Source organism: Amblyraja radiata, chromosome 27, assembly GCF_010909765.2.
Source record: "Amblyraja radiata isolate CabotCenter1 chromosome 27, sAmbRad1.1.pri, whole genome shotgun sequence".
Taxonomy (NCBI): domain Eukaryota; kingdom Metazoa; phylum Chordata; class Chondrichthyes; order Rajiformes; family Rajidae; genus Amblyraja; species Amblyraja radiata.
In genome coordinates this window covers 23284361-23302999 of record NC_045982.1, presented here as the reverse complement: position 1 = coordinate 23302999, position 18639 = coordinate 23284361, and the positions used below count along the sequence as shown (strand labels likewise).

At 49.9% G+C, this 18639-nt stretch overlaps 1 pseudogene; it reads right to left on the bottom strand.

The window, feature by feature from the left end:
• Positions 1–690: 690 nt before the first annotated feature.
• LOC116988223 lies at positions 691–18510 on the bottom strand (annotated as a pseudogene).
• Between the last annotated feature and the right edge of the window lie 129 nt (positions 18511–18639).

The window sequence follows — 18639 nt, the reverse complement described above, 5'->3', positions numbered from 1 at the left end:
CAGCTCCCCCACGCCGGTGATTGGACCCCGGGTTGGGGCTGGTCGAGCCTCTGCATCATTGGAGCTTCCCAATGCTCTCTCCCATGCCCCCACGGTGGGGCTCAAGTTAGTCCGAGGAGGCCTCCAGCTCCATCGATGATAGGCCGTAGAGCGACCGGAGATGCGGCCCGAAAATTAATTGCATCTCTGGCAAGGTAAGAAACTGAAAAAAAGTTTCCCCGACCCCCTCCCCCTCCCCCTCCCCCTCCATAAAACAAACCGGAGAATAGTCATCATTCTCTGCCCCGGGGTTAGAATTGCTAAGAATATTCTGTGTTAGGGAGACAATTCTGAGGTAGCCGACATTAAAAAATCAATAGCAGTGAAGAAGGCTCGAGATGATATTTCGGAGCGTTGTACATCAGGTCCAGATGATTTATGAAGCGGACAAAATCACAGTCTGAGAGGGTTGTTTGTAAATGTATTTGAAATTCATTGGAAGTCGAGTGTGTCTGATGTCTGTGGCCAGACTCCAGGTCAGAGAAGCAGCTCTCAGAGTATGTTCCCATCCTCAGTCACCCCAACATGGACAGGGAGCTGGAGGTGATCAGAGATTTGCTTCTCCAGAAATAGCATTAAAGCCATGGTCAATGATGCCGGAGATCTCCCTTTTATAAAGTAACTTGGAATATAGTCTATATAATATTGATTTCAGGACTCATTATTATCTGCTCCTGTGGTAATCATACGCAGCTCCGCTGACATTTCCTTGGGGAATTTTCCATCTTGCACATTGCCTTTGCCCAGATATGTAATCTTGTAGAGTAATAACTTTGGAATGGCAGTAGATGGTATTAGCAAGGTCTGAAATACAACTGCAGCAAAAAACAGAGGAATTGACTTTAAAGCTGGCCAACATCTTGAGTCTGTCGAACATGAAAGTATGTGTGTGTCTGCTTGTGTGAGAGATCAAGTAACTTTGTGGTTCAGTGCAGGAGCATCATACCACCCCAATATATAGAGGAACCAAAAAGTTAGTTTCAATGACATTAGTTGTAGAATCAATTAATCTTTACAGTGCAGAAGGGGCCCATTCAGCCACATGTCTACATAGATCAATTAAACATCCTCAGCCTATTCCCAACTTCCCACATTGGATCAATAGCCCTGCACATGATGGCTTCTCCAGTACACATCCATTTCTGTCTAATATGATGAGGGCTCTGGCCCTCAATTTCCTTCAGGCAGTAAGTTCCAGATCCCTATCCAATGAGTCTTTCCTAATTCTAAGCCTCTCCCAGCTCCACTAATTCAAAGACCCCCACCCTATTCCGTCCTTCATTCTGGCTGAGATCTCCCTATTATGGCAACATTCTCATAATTCCTCTGTATTCTCTCTTGTGCCTTCCTATAATGTGCTGAGCAGAGAAGGAACAGCTCCTCACTTCCTTGAACAAATCCTTCCTGAATCTGCCCCTTTCCACATGAGGGTTCATATTTTCTCTTATTATAGGTTCCAATAATTTGCATGGGACTAAGTTAAACTAATTGGCCTTTTTTTTATCCCTTCCTCATGTTGTAGCAATGGGTTAACCTCAGCCGAATCCCAGTCATCATCACTACTCCAAAGAGGATTAAAAATGAAAAATTCATCCAGACTTAGCAATTTATCTATCTCCAAATAGGTTAAGCTCTTTAATAATTCCTCTTTTACACTTTATCAAATATTTCACACTCATCGCCGATGCCACCTTCCCTACCCTCTTGTGAAGACAGCCACAAAGCTAGGACTTTAGACATTCTACACCTCCATAGGTTACATTTTTCATTTCAAGTAGAATATTGTTTCCGTAGTCCTCTTGTTCTTAATCTACATAAATAACCTGCCTGGAATTTCCTCATTAGTATTTTTCAGGCACTTTCTTTGCTTTTGTAATTGCCAAACAGAGAACATCATTTCATTTCAATAAATGGTTCCATTAATGATCCTTTATGAGTTCAATCAAATATATTCATCAGAGACTATTGGAGGCAGCTGCATTGGTACAATTTGCAATTTCCATAGACTGCACTTGGCGATGAGATGTGTTATGAGAATTCTTGGAGTTATTGCTTTAATCACAGGCAGCTATCACCGAAATGGTCAACTGGCCATCTAATTGGACATTTTAAACAGTATCCACATTGATAAAAATACATCTATTGATGCTCCTGAACACATCATCAGTGATATAACCTGGGGTCATTGAGTGTTTCGGGTCCTTCAACATCAGACACCCTCACCCAGGTGATCCAGCTGTGGTTGACCAGACCACGAATTGTATTCATGCATAACTCTGCTCTCATTCCCCATCCCTTCACTCGTAACAAGGGCAGAGTCCCCCTTGTCCTCACCTTCCACCCTACCAGTCATCACATACAACAAATAATCCTCCGACATTTTCGCCACCTCCAACGGGGTCCCACCACTGGCCACATCTTCCCATCTCCTCCCCTTTTAGCTTTCAGCAGAGACCACTCCCTCCGTAACTCCCTGGTCAATTTGTCCTTTCCCACCCAAACCACCCTCTCTCCTGGCACTTTCCCTTGCAACTGCAGGAAATGCTACACTTGTCGCTTTACCTCCCACCTTGAATTAATCCAAGGACCCAAGCAGTCTTTCCAGGTGCGGCAGAGGTTCACCTGCACCTGCTTCAACCTCATCTATTGCATCCGCTGCTCTAGGTGTCAGCTGCTCTACATCGGTGAGACCAATCATAGGCTTGGCGATCGCTTCACCCAACACTTCCGCTCAGCCCGCAATAACCAACCTGATCTCCCGGTGGCTCAGCACTTCAACTCCCTCTCCCTTTACGAATCCGACCTTTCTGTCCTGGGCCTCCTCCATGGCCAGATTGAGGCCCACCGTTAATTGGAGGAGCAGCACCTCATATTTTGCTTGGGTAGTTTATGGCGGTATATTGACTTCTCCAATTTCAGGTAGTTCCTGCTTTCTCCTTCTTTACCCTCCCCTTCCCAGCTCTCCCACAGCCCACCATCTCCGCATCTTCCTTTCTTCTTCCCACCCCTCCCCACCCCCACATCAGTGTCACGAAGGGTCTCGACCTGAAACTCCACCTATTTCCTTTGCTCTATAAATGCTGCCTCACCCACTGAGTTTCTCCAGCATTTTTGTCTACCTACGACTTGTGTTCAGGTGGCATTTGCTCCTCCCCATGGACTTCCTCTCTTAATCCAGAGCCATCTCGAGGCTTTGTCCGCTGCCTCTGTGGTGTTCTTGATTGCTCTTCTCCTCTCCATTCCGTTGATGCCCAGTGCACTCAAGGCTTTGTCGAGCGATTGCCCTGCAAAACCTCTGCAGCTAACCTCGATGGGCATACACCTTGCCTTCCAGCCCTGCATATGGCCGTCTATGACCTGCTCTTCGTACTTGATCTTCTTCCTCTCGTGGGCGTCCTCCAGACGCTCCTCCCACGGCACTGTCAGTTCCAACAAGACAAGGTTTTTGGTCGCCTCTGAGACCAGGAGGATGTTTGGCCTCAGGGTGGTCATGGCAATGTGCTGTGGGAACTTCAGCTGTTTCACCAGGTCTACAGAAAGCTGCCAGTCCTGCGCAGTCGCCAGGATTCCTGACGGATTCTTGGCTGCTGTGGTTCTTGACAGCTGCACTCCGGCTTTCACGAAGGTGATCATCTGGGTGGTGGGGCGTTCTCGTCTGCAGCTGCTGATTCCCATGCTGATGGCTTCTGCAATGGGTTTAAGAACCTGGTGTACCGACCCTGCCCAAGTGCCTTTGGGCAACAGCTCAGGATGTGTTCCAACGTCCCCTTGCCTGAGCATTGCGGGCAATCCAGAGATTCTGCTTTGCCCCAGATGAATAGGTTCGATGGGCTGGACAGGACATCATACACTTCCTGGACCAGGAACTTGATGCGCTGTGGTTCAGCCTGCCAGAGCTCAGTCCATGTGACTTTTCGGTCCATGGCCTGCTCCCTCCTTGTCCAGGCACCCTGCTGCCTCAAGCCAACCTCTCTGGTACACCTCTCCTCCTCCACTGCTGCCCTCACATCCTCCTGGACCAGCCTGCGAATCTCCTTCCCCTTGGCCTTGTCAAACTGTGGAGTTGGGAAGATTCCCAAACTGGCTCTTCCCCAAGTCATAGCTCCCACCAGGACTCTGGCATATATGAGACTCCGCTTGCAGCGCAGCTTCGTCGGCTCTACACTTCCTCCCAGTTTTCACCTCCACCCCTGCCTGAGCCACCTTGGGGTCGCTGGAGTCCTACAGCATCATCTCTCTGGCCTAAGTCACCTTAAACTCCAACTCCAGGGACTTCAATGGAAGCTGGAGCTTTTTTTTTTTTTTTAAATCAAATATATTTATTCAAATATTAAAATAGTATTTACAATACAATAAAACAAAACACCACCATAATACAAGACGAACAAATATGCTAAGCAACTGCTAAACAACTATATTGCAATCCTTGTCCAGGATACATTCAACCCCCCTCGGTGCCCAGCGGTCGCGGAACTCCCTCAGGGTTCCCGTAGACAGGGCACCCGGTCACGGACGTATCCCCGGAAAAGGGGCAGGCAGCCGGCTCGAGTAGAGCCCTCCACCGTCTGGTGCCTTGACTCGCGGATGGCCAAGGCCCAGGAGCAACCCAACAAGGACATCTTCAGCCCTACCCTCTCCCCTACGCACAGGGTGTCCAAAGATGAGGATGGTGGGTGAAAAATGCAGCCAGAAGGCAAGGAGCAGCCCCTTTAGATATTCAAACAGTGGCTGCAGCCTCACGCACTCCATGTACACGTGTTACACAGACTCTTCCAGCCCGCAAAAGTGGCAGGCGGCTGGTGAGTCTGTGAACCGCGAGAGAAACAGGTTGCAGGGAACTCCTCGGTGCAATACCCTCCACCCCAGGTCCCCAATGTAGAGGGGGAGAATCCCTGCAAAGAGGGACCCCCACCGGGGGCCCCCCTCGCGACCGGAAGGGAACACCGACCGCGGGAAGCTGGAGCTTGGTGTTATTTCCATAAAGGACGATGCTGCTAAGACACCTGGGCAGTCGCAGTATTTCCTGAGGAAGCTGCTGACTTTCCTCTGTAGGACATCGTAGACAAGCAGTGGCCAGAGCATCCTTAAGCGGCCTTTTCACGGGGCGACTTGACGCAAGAGTTAACCGGAGTTTAACATCGTGGGAACCTCGTGCGATAACAGTGCGGCATTCGTGGACCACCGTGGACCACCGTAGCGCTAACGGCAGGTCATCGTGTAACTTGGTCACTCGGGAGAAAATTCAAGAAAGTTTGAATTTCTCCAAGATTGACTTGTACACTTGTGGTTGAGTATTGCAACATTATATGAACGTAGTGGCCAGTGCGATATCCGTAATAACTCTTGCGGGTACCGTGGGAACTCCTGCGAACGGTGAACCTGGAAGCTGGACAGAGGGAACAGAAGGTGAGTAAAAATTATCTTATGTGGGATTGAATTTAAAAAATAAATAAAAATAAAGATTTGCATCCGCATATGGACATCAACTTATTCATGAGTTATGTTAATGAGATTCAAGAAAATAACTATAATCTTTAAAAGGGACTTTAAAAGGGACTTTACTGAAAGGTTACGCATTTTTATGGTCCGTGAGAAATTTTTCACATGTACTTCTTTGAGAGATACAGGTCGGAGTCCTCGGGTCCAGGGGTCCAGATCGCTACCAATCAATGTTGTACAGAGACCCGTGTAAGGAGTGAACTGTACATGCTGGTTTAAACCGAAGACAGACACAAAAAGCTGGAGTAACTCAGCGAGTCAAGCAGCATCTCTGGAGAAAAAAAGCTGATGTTTCGGGACGAGACACATCTTCAGACTCAATTCCGATTAGGCTGTCTGAAGAAGGGTTCCGGTGTTGGGGGAGTCCAGAACCAGGGTCCCAGTTTTATAGTCTACCGTGGGAACTCTTTAACTCAGTAAAGTAAAATAGCCTTTATTGTCATATCAGCGCACAGGCAGCAGTTGACTGTTGCTCTATTCAGTTTCCCAGGGGGTCGGGACGGGACTGGAGTTGGGAGAGAAAGGTGGGGGAGTCGAGGGAGAGGAGGGGGAGACAGATGGGGGTGTCTTCATTTACTGACGGCGGGTGTCTGTCACTGAAACAGGCAGGTGAGATTTCACATCCACCTTGTGTGTGCCTCTCTCTCTCTCTCACTCCCTCTTACACAGGCTGAGAGACTCTGCCTCTGTGAGTGTACGTCTCTTTCTCCCCCTCTCCCACACACAGTAAGACCGAGGTACTGTGCTCAGTCCATCTGTGTCTCCCACATACACAGTAAAATATTCAATTCAATTCAATTCAATTTATTGTCATTTGAACCCCTTGAGGTCCAAACGAAATGCCGTTTCTGCAGCCATACATTACAAACAAATAGACCCAAGACACAACATATTTTACTTAAACATCCATCACATTGCTGTGATGGAAGGCCAAAAAAACTTCTCTCTCCACTGCACTCCCCCCCCCCCGATGTCAGAGTCAAAGTCAAAGCCCCCGGCGGGCGATGGCGAATTGTCCCGTGGCCATTTAAGCCACGTCGGGTGATGCAAGGTCGCACACCGGGTCTTGGTGTTAGAGCCCCCGGCGGGCGCTCGCAGAGTCCCGCCGCCATTCCAAGCCGCGCGGGCGGTGATGTAAGGCCCCGCTCAGGTGCTCTTCAACCCCGCAACTCGGGCGGGAGAAGTCGCCGTTGCGGGAGCCCTGAAAAGCGGTCTCCCTCCAGGGACCCGCGGGCTCCCGGTGTCACTGTCCGCCAAACCCGCAGTTGCAGCCACCGAATCTCCGGGGGTCGGGTCGCAGCAGCGTCCACCACAGCTCCACCCGCTCTGGACTCGGCCAGCTCCGCGACGGTGAGGTGAGTAGTCAGCACCAGAGCCCCCGGTTTTCCTGTTGGAGGCCGCTCCTCGTTGCAGCCCCAACGACAACGGAGACCCGACAAAGAAAAGGTCGGGTCTCCCGTGCAGGGAGAGATTTAAAAGTTACCCCCAACCCCCCCACACCACCCCCACCCCCCCCACACACATACCCCAACAAAAATAACAAAAACTACATAAAAACATAGACATAAAATAATAAAAACGCAGACGGAATGCAGAGGCCGCTGCAGACGAGAGTCGCGCCGCCTACCGGATATGTCTCCAAATGAGCCAATTCAACCAAGGGAGGATATATATAGTGTGTGAAAAAAAAAGTTACATCATTTGTGTCACGTGTAGTTCACGATGTTCATTCAAGATTTAACGGGAATGCTCGGGAAACGGACAAGTCACTCGCACAAATAGCAGAAATGCCGAGTACCGTGGGAACTCTTTATCTACTGCCGTTATATCGTGCGAGACTCGTGCTGGACCACGACCTCTTCACTCTGGTGACATCTTGCGTCAACTCGCCCCGTGAAAAGGCCGCTTTAGCAGGATACCATGCTGGTAAATCCATGCCTTGAACTTGCCTGGAAGCCCCAACTGGTCCACTGCTCTCAACCAGCTCTTCAGCTCCTGACAGGTTGCCTGGACAGATGCTGTATCCTTCAGGCTGCTGTTAAACACCTTGCCAAGACTCTTCACAGGCCTTTCGGAGACCAGTTGGGATTGGTGTCCCTTCGATGCTGAAGCAGAACCTGTCCATGACTTTGCCCTTCTTCAGCACCAGTGACCTTGATTTTCCTGGCTTAAACCTCATCCTTGCCCATCCAATCAGTTTCTCCAACCACTGTAGGATCCACCTGCCTCCTGGCACTGACTCAGTGGTGACAGTCAGGTCGTCCATGAAGGCTCTGATTGGTGGTTGTCGCACTCCTGACTTGGTCCGAGGGACCCGGCACTCTGGCTCAGCAGACTTGATGATCATGTTCATCGCCAAGGCAACAAGGATCACAGAGATGGTACAGCCTGTGATGATCCCAACCTCCAGTCTGTGCCACTCTGATGTTACTGACCCTGCTGAGACTCTCATGCTGAACTGGTTGTAATAGTCCAGGATGAGATCTGCCACTATGCCCGGCACATGATACTTGGCCATGACTGTCTGGATCAGCTTGTGCGAGATGGAGCCGTAGGCGTTGGCCAGGTCAAGCCAGAGCACTGTCAGGTTTCCCTTGTTCCCCCTGGCTTCTCTGATGAGCTGGGCCACCACTCCCATGTGCTCTAGACACCCCGGCACTCCAGATAAGCCTCCCTTTTGCACTGAGCTGTCGATGTAGCCATTGGTGGAGAAGAAGTTGGTCAGCCGCCTCACTACAATGCTGTAGAAGATCTTGCCTTCAAAGCTTAACAAGTTGATGATCCTGAATTGATCGATCTTCTTGGAATCTTCCTCCTTTCGGATCCAGACTCCTTCACCGAACCGCCACTGCTGCGCCACTTTCCCTCTCCTCCAGATGACTTTCAGGATCTTCCACAGCCGTTTCAGTAACAAGGGGCAGTTCTTATAGACCGTGTAGGGGAATCTGCTCGGGCCAGGGGCTGCCAGATCTTGCTCTCTTCACAACGTCATGGACCTCTTTCAGGAGTGGCTCCCTACTATCAAACTCCTGGTTTTATCAGGATGTTGCACTGGCCCAGCTCCTGCTGCCTGACGGGGTCACTGTAGGTCTGGATGTGCCAGTCGATCTCCTCCTTAGAGCAAGCCAAACTCCCACTACGCTTCTGCCCTAGCAGTTGTTTAGTGAAGCCGAAGGGGTTGGCTATGAAGGATGCTCGCTTCCTGCTGGCTCTTTCCTTCTGGCGTCTTCAGTGCCACTCAGCTCTACGGAGGGTCAGCATCTTCTTCCTCAGGATGGTTTGCAGCTCAGCCAAGAGGGGATGTTGCTCTCCGCTGGCCTCTTTGTACTGCTTCTTGAGGGACTACAGCTCCTGCCGGATAATGTGGATATAGTTACTGACGGAATTGTATTCTAGTCAGCCTGATGTGCAAAGCATTACTAATATAGTATTTCTATTCTGGCACCACTTGAACCCAGTACAGATACATCATGACTACAAACCAAAGGAATGCAAATAAGTGTTCAAAAGGGAACTGCAGATGCTGGAATATCGAAGGTACACAAAATTGCTGGGGAAACTCAGCGGGTGCAGCAGCATCTATGGAGCGAAGGAAATAGGCGACGTTTCGGGCCAAAACCCTTCTTAGTCTGAAGAAGGGTTTCGGCCCGAAACGTCGCCTATTTCCTTCGCTCCATAGATGCTGCTGCACCCGCTGAGTTTCCCCAGCAATTTTGAATGCAAATAAGTTATGTTTTGTTGTCAGCAAGGTTCATGGAAAACACCGCCATTAAAGCTGATCAAGAGAAACACAAGAGACTGCAGATAAAGGAAGTGAGAGCATAAAACAAACTACTGGAGGAACTCAGGGGGTCAGGCAGCATCTGAGGAGGGAATGGACGGACCGCATTTTGGTTCGGGACTCTTCTTCAGACCGATGGAGTGGAGGAGAGAAAACTGGTAGAAAGAGTTGAGGGGAAGACACCTGGAAGCGGAAACCAGGAAGCAAATGGTCTCTCGGAATGCTGAAGGAGAGGGAGGAAAAGATGGGACAGTAAGGTAGATATCAATGTAATGCTGAATATGCAGCATAAAGCTGAGGAGGCAGATAGAAAGTCCCTTGACTCAGCAACCTATATATGAGAAGTAGGATGCATATGTCTCTAACCTCCACCATGTTACCAACTCTTGTACTGATGTGCATGGGTACAGATGTCCACAACTCACCACTGCACAATCTGCAGCTATCCAGTGATTTTCTGTGGAATTACTGACTCTCTGTCAGCACATTTTGGCCTAACAATAATTAGTGGATATGTTTATGTACGCAGGTAGAGACTGGCAATAGGATCACAGCTGAATCCATGATCCTGGTCCACTACTGTGAATCAGTGCAGGTGAACACAGGAACCAACATTAAGTTCACACTCCACTTAATGACACAATTTCACTTCTACGTTAAAGTGTTATGCCTCTGCCCCACTTAGGAAGCCTGAACGGAAACCTCTGGAGCCCCACCCAAGGTTTCCGTGCGGTTCCCGGAGGATTTTGTCAGTCTCCCTACCTGCTTGCACTACCTGCAACCTCCGGCAACCACCTGCAACCTCCGGGAACCGCACGGAAACCTTGGGTGGGGCGCAAAATCTCCAGAGGTTTCCGTTCAGGTTTCCTAAGTGGGACAGGGGCATTAGGGTTATAAAATCACATTTGGGTGATACAAGGTTTGAATGGAGTGGGCAGCCTTCAGCATTGGTGCCATCTGTATCCCTGCAATCTGTACCATGGCCGCCATCAAATCCTCTGGACTATCCTGTGTTTGGAGAGTAGAGACTGAAGGTGTCCAAGGGATGCATTGACATTGAGACTTTGCCATCTCCACTCCTTCACCGGGCTGCTGCAATCATCCCAATTAGCAGTGGACAGAGATGTGCTTACAATTAAATTTATGCCTTTGGATTAATGCCACATCATGATCCCAATTCCCATTTTTAGATTTAGCAGCTCTTATTATCTATTGTGTTAGCTGTCAACACCTATTACTTACATGGTGCAGTACAGCATAGGAACAGGCCCAACGTCCCTACATGTCTTTGGCAAATGTGATGCCAAGTTCAATTAAACTCCTCTGCACGTGATCCATATCACTCCATCCCCTGTACATTCATGTATCTATCTAAAACCCTCAAATGCCACCATCGCATCTGCCTCCATCGTCACCCCTCTTTAAGGGGTTCACAGACTGGTTGAACACGATGGCCTTTTCCTTGTGAAATATTTATTCAAAATTCTTCATCACATTCATAGTTTCTAGATGTTTTATTGTTACATCTTTGGGTAAAGATCCCTTCATCTTTCTGACAATAATTGATCTATGTTGCTCTGACTGTTTTACCCTTATGTTGGTATGCAGTACTCGCCTTTGCTGTTCACTAGAACTCTGACACCGTTCACTTTCCCAATGAATTTTTATGTCCCTGCCTTGTCTCTGCTGTTTCTGCCCCAGGTGTGATTGATATGTATGGTTTCAGTCCAGTGTTCAGGCCAAGGTTTTAATCTTCTTCAGGATTTAATTAGTTTGTCAATGATCTCCACCATTCTGTCTTGAATTTCTTTATATCTTCTTCGATCTTTCCTTCCAATATCACATTACTTTGTCATTCTCATTGGAAAATTCCAAGACAAACTAACTGAGGCCTCTCCCCGTCGTGACTCTATTATTTGTGTTTCCATACTCTTCACTTTATATTTATTTTCCTTGGTAAATGAATTTTGTAGAATCTCACTGCCTTCCAAATTGTTTTTTTGACTCATTTGCTCATCTTTCAGATTCCCTTTTTGACGTCCTCTTTGCTATTTGCTGTTTACAATATACTTTCAATTGATTAGTATGGCTGATATCTCCTTTCCCCCTTGCACAGATCATCTGAATGTATTTGCTAATATGTTAGTGCACTTAAACATTTTTGCATGCAGCAGCAGCATCAAATTTAGGTATCCTAAGCTGATCGCAGATGACTGTACAGTAATTAGTGCCAGAAGGATAATTCAGATTGTGACTTGTGTGCACCTCGCCTAGTTAGTGACCACTCTGACACCGTGCTGTGTAGCAGTTAGAAGAGGGCATCAGCCTGTGAATCCACACAACCCCCAGGACAGCCCGGCAGCCCTCACACACATTGACTGCCTTTGAGGAGAATCCTTGAAGAGAGAAATCCCAAAGTTGTGGGGAATTAAATATGTCACAAGAGAGATAGCCCACACATTAGGTTATTGTATAGTACAAGACTATCTCATGTTTGAAAATAAAATTGTCTGCCTCTGGGACAATGATGTGGAAAGCCAGTTTTCCCATGACATTGATACAGGCTCAGGCAATAGGATTGGCAAGATCCAAAAGAGTCCAACTCCTTCTCGGGAGAAGTCACCATCCAGTTTACCCCGAAGATAGACACAAATTGCGGGAGTAGTTCAGTGTTTTAGAAAGAACTGCAGATGCTGGAAAAATCGAAGGTAGACAAAAATGCTGGAGAAACTCAGTGGGTGAGACAGCATTTATGGAGCGAAGGAATAGGTGGCGGTTCGCGTCGAGACCCTTCTTTTGATGTGGGGGTGGGGGTGGGGCGGGAAGAAGAAAGGAAGAGGCGGAGACAGTGGGCTGTGGGAGAGCTGGGAAGGGGAGGGGAAGGAAGGAGAAAGCAAGGACTACATGAGATTGGAGAAGTGAATGTTCATACAGCTAGGGTGTAAACTACCCAAGCGAAATATGAGGTGCTGTTCCTCCAATTTGCTGTGGGACTCACCATGGAGGAGGCCCAGGACAGAAAGGTCGGATTCGGAATGGGAGGGGGAGTTGAAGTGTTGAGCCACCGGGAGATCGGGTTGGTTAATGCGGACTGTGCGGAGGTGTTGGGCGAAGCGATCGCCAAGCCTGCGCTTGGTCTCACCGATGTAGAGCAGTTGACACCTAGCACAGCAGATGCATTTGATGAGGTTGGAGGAGGTGCAGGTGAACCTCTGCCTCACCTGTAAAGACTGCTTGGGTCCTTGGATGGAGTCGAGGGGGGAGGTAAAGCAACAAGTGTGGCATTTCCTGCGGTTGCAAGGGAAACTACCAGGGGAGGGGTGGTTTGGGTGGGAAGGGATGCATTGATCAGGGAAAAAGGATGGGTGACATTTGGGGTCAAAACCTGTAGATGGTTTATGCATGCAACCTATAATGTAGCTACCTCATCACCACTAACCACGCCCCATCATATTAGTATAACTGTGGTATCCTCCCTTTGTTCCTCCCACTAGGTCCCAGTACGCCTGAAGGCTGGATGCAGTCAGTGTTGGGACGTGTGTGCCATGTGCTATATTAAACTCCTAGTAAAGGTTACAGTGTGTCAGCTATCAACCTTTACATGGTGTCAGAAAGTTAAACTCGCACCTCCCGTTTACCGATTTTCTTTTATTTGTCCCCCGAGTGCCCAGAGTTGGGCTTCCTTTGATATTGCATCCTCATGCCGAAAGCCATCTCCCCTTGTCTTTGACGCTGACATTGCGGAGCGATGGTCGACTTTTATGATGGACTACACTCACTTTGTCAATATTGCGCACCGGAATGACCCAGCCGCGGTCAAAGCCTCACTCCTGCTCAACCTGGCCGGTCCCGACGCAATGAAGAGAGCTCAGGCTTTCGTCTACGAACCAGCAGTCCTGGATGACAACGGCCAGCCGGTCGAGCCAGCTGAATCTGCCGATGACCCGGTATGTCTTTTGCGCAAGTTTGCGGAGATTTGCGACCTGCCCTCCAACCGTATACTGGAGCGGGCCAGGTTTTTCTCACGTAAGCAACAGCCGGACGAACCTGTCGAGTGTTTCATCGCTGACCTGCGCTACCTTGCTCAGCGGTGCCGTTTTGAGACCATGCGCGACCAGCTCACCAGGGACATTCTCATCACTGGCATGCTTGACCAGAAACTACGTGCCGACATGCTGCAATGGCCTGACCTAACCCTGACTCAAGCAATGCATGCGTGCCGCATCGCTGAAGTGGTTACCCCTCCGCATGGGCAGAGGGGATCTGACAGCCGAGCCATAAATCTGACTGGTGTGGCTGGACAACGACGTATGCAGGACAACTTTCGCCCTCCACCGCGGCCCGTTCATACATCTTGGGGATCCCGCGCTCTCAGAAGTGTCCAAACTGTAATTATGTGCATCCTACGGAGTCACAGTGCCCAGCCCTCGGGAAGTCTTGCAATTTCTGCAAGAAAATGAACCATTTTGCAGCTGCCTGCCGGTCCCGTGGGAAAGTGCCCTCAGCTCCTAGACAATTCCTAAACAACCTTCAGCAAGTTGATAGTGAGATGGATTCTCAGTCCTCTGTCGACACTGCCCCCAGCTCTGAGCTCAGCTATTCCATGGGAGATGCAAGTGTTTACACTCTCCTCCACAGCCGATCTCGCCTCCCCGATCCATCTGTGCTCATTACTGTGAACAATAAGTCCTTCTCTGCGAAGCTGGATACGGGGGCAAAAGTGAACGTAATGTCAACATCACTGTTTCACAAGATAAGGAATAATGAGCTGTTGACTGCAGATCGCTCTGTTTTGCGTGCCTATGGGGGAGAGGAGCTAACACCTGTGGGGAGGGCGACCTTCCATTGCGTGCTACAGAAATCTTCCCGTGACCTGTCGTTCTTTATTCTGGATTGCAACTGTGTGACTTTACTGAGCAACCAGGCCTGCCAGGATCTTGGTCTGGTGTCCTTTGACCGTACGGTCCACGAGGTGCAAGCAGTGATGGATCCACTATCCGAGTAACCGGACCTGTTTGACGACAAGTTGGGGAAGCTGCCGCTGGTGTATAAAATCGCAACAGACCCATCCGTGGTGCCTGTGATCCGCCCACCCCATAGAGTGTCGTTCGCCATGAAGGGCAAGGTGGAGAGCATGCTGAAGGATATGGTCAACATGGGAGTGCTGGAGGCTGTCAGCGATCCCACCGAATGGGTCTCCACCATGGTCGCCACAATGAAGAAAGGAAAAAATGAAATACGGGTATGCATCAACCCTAAGGACTTGAATCTGGCGATTAAACGGCCCCACTACCCTATGAGGACTGTCGAAGATGTTGCCGCCCAGGTCGGACAAGCCACAGTGTTCTCCGTCCTCGATGCCAGAAGTTCATTTTGGCAAATACCCCTGGACAAACGTTCCTCGGACTTAACCACATTCGGTACGCCCTTTGGCAGGCTTAAGTTTTTGCGGATGCCGTTCGGCATCAACTCCGCCAGCGAGGTATTCCAGCGTTCTATGGAACAATTGTTTGCAGGTCTGCCCTGCGCGATTATTGTGGACGACATTCTGGTCTATGGAAGGGATGTGGCCGAACATGACCGCCACCTCCGACAGATTCTGGACCGCGCACGGCAGATCAATCTAAAGCTGAACCAGTCAAAATACAGGTTCCGGGTGCCTGAGGTCACATATGTTGGCCACATTTTCACGGCCCACGGGTTAAAGCCCGACCCGCAAAAGACCAGCGCCATGTCAGAGCTGCCTGCCCCGACAGATGTTATCAGTCTACAGCGCTTCCTGGGTATGGTCAACTACCTGGGCAAGTTTATCCCCGACCTCAGCGAGTTGAGCGCACCCCTGAGACAACTTACTAAAAAGGACATTGCTTGGTCATGGTTTCCACACTACCAGCAGGCGTTTGACCTGCTAAAGACGAAGCTGATCAGCACACCTACTCTGAAGTTCTTTGATCTACTGCGTCCGGTCGTGGTTACTTGCGACGCTTCTCGTTTTGGACTGGGTGCTGCTTGCCTGCAGCCCCATGATGGTGATTCGCTGCAGCCTATCTCTTATGCCTCCAGGACCATGACGGACACAGAGCAGCGCTATGCGCAGATAGAGAAGGAGCTGCTGGCGGTGGTGTTCGCGTGTTCAAAGTTTAAGGACTTCCTCTTTGGAACCAGGTTCACCGTTGAGACGGATCACCAACCCCTGGTGACGATACTTAACAAGCCTATACACAGCGCTCCAGCCAGGCTACAGCGGATGATGCTGCAGCTACAGCGCTTTGACTTTAAAATCGTATATAAGAGGGGCACCGAGATGCATGTGGCTGACGCGCTGTCCCGGGCCCCCCGGACCTCCTGCGACCAGCACCCCTTCGAGCAGTCAGACCTACAGGTACTGAACGTAAACTTCGTCCCTTCCAAACAACTGCAGTGCCTGGTTGAGCATACCGCTAACGACCCCGACCTGCAACAGCTTGCTGCTGTCATTAAGCGTGGGTGGCCTACCAAACGGACTTCATTGCCTGCTAGCGTCCACCCCTATTTTCTGGTTCGCGATGAGTTGGTCCTCCGGGACGGTATTATTATCAAGGGACACAAAGTGGTCGTCCCTGCCTCGCTGCATGGCTTGTACTTCGACGCTGCCCACATGGGGCATCCCGGGGCAGATGCCACTATCTCGCATGCCCAGGAACAATATTACTGGCCGGGCATGGCAAAGTACATCAAGGCCAGGGTGGCCTCCTGTCCGGACTGCAACTCTCTTGCCCCACATCAGCAGAGACAGCCGCTTCTACAACAGCCTGCCCCTGACATGCCCTGGTCTTCACTGGCTGCCGATATTTTCGACTGGCGTGGGAAGCAGTACCTTGTGTTGGTAGACTCTTACTCGAATTGGTTCGAGGTGGACCTTCTCCCTGCCATCACCTCGGAGATGGTGATCAGTAAGCTACGCCGTCACTTTGCCACGTTTGGTTCCCCTGTTCGGTTGCAGACAGACAACGGCCGCCAGTTCACTAGTGCCGAATTTCAAGCTTTCGCTGTGAAGTGGAACTTCAATCAATTCACCAGCAGCCCGGAGTACCCGCAGAGCAATGGACTGGCTGAACGGGCGGTCCGCAGCGCAAAGCACTTGCTTGAACAATCCCGTCTCTCCAACGGGGATTTCTATCAGGGTCTCCTGAACCTTCGGAACATTTCCAGAGACAGTACTATGCGATCCCTTGCCCAACACCTCATGTCCCGAGTTATTCGCCCTCCGATGCCGATCGCCCAGCAGTCCCTGATGCCCAAAGTCCTGCAGACTGCTGATGTCCAGCAACGGATTGCCCAGAAGCACGAAATCCAGCGCCGCTCGCACGACAAATCCTGCCGCCCCCTATCCCCACTGCTGCCTGGACAGGTCGTCCGTTTGCAGACGTCTACCGGTTTTTCCCGACTTGCCACCGTGGTCGGGTTCGACAGCGCGCCACGGTCCTACCTGGTGGATTTTGAGGGGATTGTATACCGACGCAGCCGCCAGCACCTGTTGGCGGTCAACTAGCCCAAACCACCTCCTGCGATTCCGTATACCCCTCCATCGCGTGTCGAGCCTTCCTCTACTAACTTACCCTCTGCTCCCTGCATGCCCCGGTCAGTCCGTTTGCCTCGGGCTCCTCCCCCTGCTCTTCCAGGGTTCGCTCCTCCGGCCCTGTTGTTCCCTGTCAGGTCTTCTCTCTCTCCGACTTCTGCTCATTCTACCCCTTCTGTTTCACCTGGCTCACCTGTGCCTCTCGGTTCCCCTTCCAAGCTTGGGTCTCCACCCACATTCTCTCTCCCTCCTGTTTCTGTTCCTGTCCCTCCTCCTATTCTTTCGGGTGGGGAAGGTGAGGGTGCTGTGCGCACTCGCTCGGGTCGGATTGTAAAACCTCCGGCTCGATACGGAGAGTTTGCTTAGCTTTGCAGGTACTGTATAACCGACCTGCCATTGCTATAACTTGTTTAATTTGTAAGGGGAAGGATGTAGATGGTTTATGCATGCAACCTATAATGTAGCTACCTCATCACCACTAACCACGCCCCATCATATTAGTATAACTGTGGTATTCTCATTTTGTTCCTCCTACTAGGTCCCAGTACGCCTGAAGGCTGGATGCAGTCAGTGCTGGGACGTGTGTGCCATGTGCTATATTAAACTCCTAGTAAAGGTTACAGTGTGTCAGCTATCACTCCTTTACAAAACCCTTCTCCAAACTGAAGAAGTCTGAAGAAGGGTTCCGACCCAAAACGTTACCCATCCTGTTTCTCCAGAGATGCTGCCTGACCGACTCAGTCTCCAGAGATGCTGCCTGACCCACTTTATGTCTATCTTAGGTACAAAAAAACAGCATCTATAGTTCCTTTCTACACACCCAGTTTACCCTGATGGCCTTCATTACACGGTGACCAGTGGAGACTTGGAGCTAAGTATCTGACTCCAACACTGAGTGCCAAACTGATAGTGACCAGGACCAGTGAGCCAGGGACCACTTTGGGCGTGACAAGGACTTAGCTGGGTTCATGACGAGTGTAGGCTTGGCAATAGGGATCGAAGCCTGAGACTGAGGACCCATGGACTAATGGTCCATGAACCAGATACATTAGATTGTTTTGGACCTCTCGACCCAAAACCTGATCAAGAACTATTTCCATCGCCAAACTCACTTGTATTGTGATGATGGGAAAACAATCCGTCATTATACAACAGTGATAGTACTGGTGGATAGAGGTCTGCTTCTGCATAGCTCTGGGATACAGCACTAGTGGGCATGAGATCTGTCATTTTATAACATTTGGGTACAGGAGTATGTATGTTCTCCCCATGACCTGCGTGGGTTTTCTTCGGGTGCTCCGAGTTCCACCCACACTCCAAAGACGGACAGGTTTGTAGGTTAATTGGCTTGGTAGAAATTGTAAATTGTCCCTAGTATGTGTAAGTTAGTGTTAATATGCGGGAATTGCTGGTGGGCGGGGACTCGGTGGGCCGAAGGACCTGTTTCTGTGCTGTATCTCTAAACTACAACTAAACTAAACTTTCCTGGTCTATAAGCTTCATTCCGAGGACTGGCGTGTGTTAAAAACACATCAGCAAAATGGTGGAATGGTACTTACTCACCAATAACCCGATCACTAATGATGTGCTCATTTCTCCAGGACCACTGGGCATCAGACCTCATCACAGTCATGGTGCAAGCATGGAAATCTGGAGGTGAGGTGAGAATGACTATTCTTGACACCAATTCTGGCTTTAAGGAGCTCTAGACATAAATGAAATAAATGGATGAGAAGTGGAAAGCACTCTGATGGTTGGAGTC